The following is a 6,838-nucleotide window of genomic DNA, read 5'->3' on the forward strand; positions in this document are numbered from 1 at the left end:
CTATCATCCTGTACTCATATCTTTTTGTGCACTTATGCAAGAACAGACTTTCTAATTGGGTGTTTGCCCTCCTAAAAACCTTACATTCTTCAAAACAGAGCAATTAAGATAACAGAACATAAAATAGGGCTGTGGCAGACCACTCAATATATATGCACCTTTTAAATAGAATACCAAAAAATAAAAATTGATATTTGGGGACATCATGTGGAATTCCCACTCAAGAGAGCACTATATGTCTGCAGGCTGTCACAGTGGAGATTTAAGATCTACAAAATCACTAAATGGCAATGCTGGTAAGAGTAGAAGACGAAGGTGAGCATAGGTTCAGGGCAACCTGCTCTGAGATGAGAACAACATAAGACTGAGGATAAGTCATTATGGGAGAAGCCTGGGTGCAGGTGCTGATTTTAATTTTTCTAAAATAGAGCTGAATGGACTCCTGATACTGTATCAGTTCAGCTTTTTTTTTTTCTTTTCTGATTAAAGTTGTATTTTTATTCATGTTTCCCTGCTTCATTTGCCTAGAAGAAATAAAGTATAAACACATACAACTTCTGTGATATCTGTATCCACTCTCATGAATCAAATCTGAGTAACTCGCATTAGAGAAACAGCTGAGGTAAAACAGACAGTGTTTATAAAACATGTAAGTGAAATAATTAGGTCAAGGCAACACATATTTTAAATGTGTAAATTCTGTCAAATTCCAAAAATGCATGATAATAACCAAAGACTACAGAGTATGACAATGTCTGTTTTCCTATATTTTCACCAGCACTTGGTAGGATTAACCTTTAAATTTTTTGATTAATTTGTTTCTTTTTAAATTTATTTCTAGGCAGAATTTTTAAAAAACTAGTATGAATAAGTTCTCATTTTCTAATTGATTGTTTTCGTATTAACCCCAAATATTGTTTTAAAAAATACTTTTATAGTAATTTTGTATTCATATTCATTGCTGTACTCATCTGTTACTTTTTAAAATAAATTGTCATTTTTCACATTTAATCATTAAGTTTATTTGTAATTTTATGTATGGTGTTTAGTGAAATGCTAAAAAATTTTTTTTTTAAATGCTTAGCTAATTGTCTGAGTCTTTATAGTTGAATATTCCTTTCCTTTTCCATTAATGTATGGTACAAATTAGCATATATCAAATTATTTTGTATACTTACATTTGTTTCTAGGACAGCTATGTCTTATTATTCCCTTTACATCTATTCCTCAACTGCATAGAGAAATCTATTTTCTTGACTTGAGTGGTCTGTTCATGGGATGACTGTTCATGGGATAACATGCCTTCATGGGATAACACTGTTCATGGGATAACATGCCTTCAGAAGAACTAGAAATAACCAACTGGACATCTCCAATGGCAATACGTCAATATATTTAACTCACACCTGGCAGTCTTTCTGTATTTTCTATCTCAGTTATTAATACTGCCAGACAGCCAGTTGCTCCAACCTGAAACTTTAGAATAATCCTTAAATCCTCGTATCCGGTTGGTTAGCAAGTCTTGTTAATTCACTCTCTCAAACATCTTCCAAATATTTTCTCTGTTCCCTACTGACCTTGCATTCCTTTGAGTCCTGTGCTGTGTCGCAGTTTAAGTATCACCTCCTCAGATAGAATTTCCTGACACCCTATTTAAAGAGCTGTCACCTTAAAATTACTGTTATGTCACTTGCTCATTTCCTTTATAAATGTTATAACAATTTGTAATACTCACTTAAAACTTTATTACTTTATTATTTGTTTCTTCACTGAAATATAAGTGCTATGAAAGCAACATGTTGTCTATACTGGTTTTGTTTGTTTGTTTGATTTCTTTTCGTAGTAGCCATGGTGTCTAGTTTCTACATCATAACAGCCACTCTATAATGATTTGTTACTAGAATGCATGAATGAATGAATGAATACACAATGCCTCATTTGCTTTCACTTTTCTTATCTATCTTTTCCAGTCAAGCCTCCACATTGATAAAACTATTATCAAAAGCAGAGGCTCAATCATGTTATTTCTCAGCTTAAAAACTTCTAGTGTCTTCTTAAGTATAAAATAGACATTAATTTCCTCAACCTACAAAAAGTGATAGAACTACTTTTTATTGACTTTAAATGTGGTTTTGAGTAGAACTGAATGTACAATATTAGGTCAAAATCTTAAAATTTACATTTGGTCTTAAATTCTGCATTTAGGAAACCTGATTTCCTATTGAGTTATGGAGTTTAAAAAAAATAAATTAGTCTAGATTATATTTATTCTTTCTTCATAGATGTTTTTGATTTAATTTTTTTTCCATATATTAAATTTATTTTTTCTTTTTTCCATGTTTCTTTTGTTTTTTAATTTTTAATTTAAATTATTAATATTTTTATATTTTAAAGTCTTAAAAGTTAAATATTATTCCTTTTCTATGTAGTTATAGAAATTTCACATAAAATAATGGTGGTTTGTGATTAGCCTATAGGGTTTCTTTCATACCATTTACTGTCCAAAGAACATATGTTTTTGTATGACAATTTTCTAGGAACTTAGATTTTAATATTTTTTCTCTTTAAATATAAATAATTTAAAAATCATTCATACTTAACATTAAGATTATGTATTGGACATGCAATTTGTTTTTAATAGATTTCTATATTATATTGGCCCTATAATGTATTGAAAGCTTTCTTAAACTATTACATTTTTTTCTACATGGTTTAATGATATGATTTAATCATTTCTTTCTAAGGTAAAATATAAAACAATGCTTCTAAGTTTTTACTCTTTTTAGAATAAGTTTTAATAATGGTATCTTAAACTATATTTTGTTTCTTTCAGATATATACTTATACTTTTATTAAGTCAGATTTTAAAATCATATGTACTTTTTATGTAAAGATAAGATATTCTACTTTGGGAGTGGGGTTTCCTATCTTAGAAATAAACTTCAATTTTCTAACCTTTAATGATATTTTCTAGTATAAAATTTTCTCATATTTATTGGCAATTCAAAATTTTATGATTAATTACTTAGAAAATGTATTTTGGTAAATAAATCTTTAGCTTATTAATAACTAGTGCTATGATTTTCTCATTATTGATAATGTAAATATAAATTAACTAATCTGACATAATTTTATAGGTTTGTAAAAATTGTTGAGTTAAAAAAATTTTTCTATTTTTGATCTCATATTTTGTGAGATAGCTTGTGACAAGCTATTAAAATATAATTTGAAAAAGTTTTAAATACCATGATCTATTTCAAAGGTCATATTGTTAATACTAACGGTAATAGAATAGTGTCAGGCTATGATCTTCAAAATTGTTCTAGCTCATTATATTTCTTAAATCATTAAGATGAATTATCATTATATTTGTATCTAGTCTTCTTAAAAATTATTTAAAACATGTAAATTTGAGAATTTTCATTCCAGTCATGAGGACTAATTAGTACTCATATATATATGTTATATATATATATATATATATATAGAGAGAGAGAGAGAGAGAGAGAGAGAGAGAGAGAGAGTTTTATATATATATATATATATATATATATATATATATATATATATATATATATATAAACTACTAGAACACTGGGAAAAATATAAAAATGCTGTTTTAAGATATTAAATGATAGGCAGTACAAAACAGTATGACCTGTTAAAAGAGAAACATACTAGATGAACCCAGTAATTGATCCAACTTTTTCTCTGGAGACAGTTCATAAACTCAGTGAAGGAAGGAAAACTCAAGCAGAACACAGCAGTTCCATTGAACTGCAGAGATAAAGATGAGAGTTTGGAGAGGAAACAAATTTGTGCAGCAGGGTACTGAAGGAGGGTAGTTATGATGGAAAAAGCTCCAGGAATCTATATGGGGATCCCCTTGTATTTGTGACTGAGTATCAAATTTCTCATACAAAAGTTGGAACTCTGTGAAAATATGTATAAAACTACATAGGGGTTGATGTTGAACAAAGGGACTGGGAGACATGTTATTTCCAACCAGTCACAGTGAAGAGATATTATTATTAATTATTGTTATTATTGTTATTATTATTATTACAATCCTGGAGGAGTCATTTAGTCATCCTTAATAGGAGAGCTAAACCATACCTAGAGTAAATGCTACTCTAGTTATACTCTTAACAAAGCTTTTAAACTAACCTTGAAAGGATCATGTTAATCCACAAAACCAAAAATATAATATTCAAAGGAGGAATCACAGAGTCCACACACTCAACAACATAAAATTTATAATACTTAACATTTAATCAATAATTACTAGACACAATCTACAACCATGCCACTCTGAACGTGCTCCATCTTGTCTGATCTTGGAAGCTAAGCAAGGTCGGACCTGGTTAGTACTTGGATGGGAGACTACCTAGGAATACCAGGTGCTGTAGGCATTAAAAAAATAAATAAATAATTACCAGACATACAAAGAAGCAGAAAAATATGACCCATAATCAGAATAAAATGTCAATAGAAACATAACCAGATGTTTGAATAAGCACATAAACACTTCAAAACATCCATTGTAAATATGTTCAAAGAGTTAAAGTTAAAATTGAACATAAGAAGAAGAGAAAAGAAAATCATAAAAACTAAAATTAATAAAATTTCTGGGCAAGAGAGCTCTCTGGAGTTTCTTTTATAAGAGCACTAATCTCATTCATGAGGCTACATTCTCATGACCTAATCACCTCCCAAAGGTCCTGCCTGCCTCCTACCTAATATCATCACATTGGGCTTTAGGAGTTCAACATATGAATCTTGGGGAAACATAAACATTGAGATTATAGCAACAATAAACTTAAAAATAGCACATGGGTCCAAGAAGAAATCACAAAAGAAAATTTTTACAAATTGAATTAAATTAAAAATATTTAAAAGTCCAAATTTGTGGATGCAGCTAAGACTCTGCTTAGAGAAAAATTCAGAGCTTTAATAGTTACATAATAACTATTACTATAATATAATAGTTATAATGGTTACAATATAATAGTTATAAAAGGAGAAATTTCTACAATCGGGGTTCTAAGCTTCCACCATAAAATTGTAAAATGAAGAGTGAAGTAAACTTAAAATAAATAGAATAAATAGAATAAAGCTACAAGGGGAAATTGATAAAACAAAATGGACAGATAATAGAAAAAAAATCAATGAAACCAAAGCTAATTCTTGAAAAGAATGAATAATATTGATGAGCCTCTGTAAAAAAAAAGCCTAATATAAAAAAATAGAGAAGACACAAGTCACCGTATCAGGAAAAAGGGAGCATGACTATAGACACTACAGACATTAAAAGGATAATAAAGAAATATGAGTAACTTTATGCTAATAAATTTGACAACTTGGACAAAATAATTTCCTTAAAAGATACAAGTTACCAAAACTGATATAAGAAAAAATAAAAGAATCTGAATCATTCTATATTTACTTAAAACACTGAATTAGTAATAAAAATACCTTCCAAAGAAAGAAAACTATAGGCCCTTATGGTTTCACTAGCAAGTTCTATCAAAAATTTTGGGATGAAATTGTACAAATTCTACAAACTCTTTCAGGAAGGACCATGTTCCAACTAATTATGTAAGGCCAACATTACTCTGTACTCAATATAAGAATTACAAAAATTTACTATAGACTAATATCCATCATGAATATAGACATAAAAATACTTAACTAAACATTAGTAAATCTAAAATAGTAACATATAAAAAGGGTAATATACATGACAAATTATGATTTATATCAGGACTGTGAGTTTGATTAACACTGAAAATAAGTCACTAACTCACCATATTAACCAAAAAAAAATTATGTTTATCTAAATAGATGCAGAAACAGCATTGCCCCAATTTAACAATTCTTTGTCATAAAAAAAAAACCTCTCTACAAAGAAACAAACTTTCTCAACTTCATTAGAAGCACCTTTTGAAAACCTACAGCTGTCACCATAATGGTCAGTAGATGACTGGTTTCCCCTCTAATCAGAAACAAGACAAAAATGTCCACTCTCACCACTTCAACTTTTGCTGGAGGTCATAGCCAGTGCAATCTGGCAAGAAAAGAAATGTAAAAGGTATATAGATTGAAAAAGAAGTAAAACTGTCTTAATTAGTAGATGACATAATTCTGAACATAAAATATACTAAGGGATCTACATATAAGTTACTCAAAGTGATTTTAATGACTTCGTAGGATCCAAAGTATATAACTAACATTGTATTACCATTAGCATGAAAAATTAAATTTAAAAATATTGTTTACTATAGCATCCAGAACCATGAAATATTGAGAGGTAGATTTTAGGAATTATGTTGAAGACATATACATTAAAACTACAAAACACTGCTTAGAATATTTAAGTTATAGATAAATGGAGACATGCTATATTCATAGATTGGAAGGCTAAATATTACTAAAATATCATTTCCCCCAAAATGTATCTGTAGATTCAACCCAATTGCAATCAAACTCCCTGCTATGTTATTTTTTTTGGTAGAAACTGACAAGCAGATTTTAAAAATTGTATGCAAATGCAAAGGACCTAAAATAGTAAAAAAAATTGTGTTTTGCGAAACAAAAGTGTAGAGTTTATATTACCTAACTTTGAGGCTGCTATAGAGCTACAATAATAAAGACTGTGATATTGCATAAAGATATATAATATCAATGAAAAGAGAATCTAAAAATAGATCCACATATGATCAATTGAATTCTGAAAAAAAGGGGCCAAGGTAATTAGGTGGGAAAATGATATCCTTCTCAACAAATGGTGCTGAAATGAATGAGTATCTTCATGGGAAAAAAAAAAAAAAGCCTTTAA

At 29.0% G+C, this 6,838-nt stretch overlaps 1 pseudogene; it reads left to right on the forward strand.

Moving 5' to 3' along the window:
• The first annotated feature begins 4,293 nt into the window (after positions 1 to 4,293).
• LOC120618308 (uncharacterized) lies at positions 4,294 to 4,412 on the forward strand (annotated as a pseudogene).
• The last annotated feature ends 2,426 nt before the right edge of the window (positions 4,413 to 6,838 follow it).

This window comes from Pteropus medius, unplaced genomic scaffold, assembly GCF_902729225.1.
Source record: "Pteropus medius unplaced genomic scaffold, Ma_sr-lr_union100, whole genome shotgun sequence".
Lineage (NCBI taxonomy): Eukaryota > Metazoa > Chordata > Mammalia > Chiroptera > Pteropodidae > Pteropus > Pteropus medius.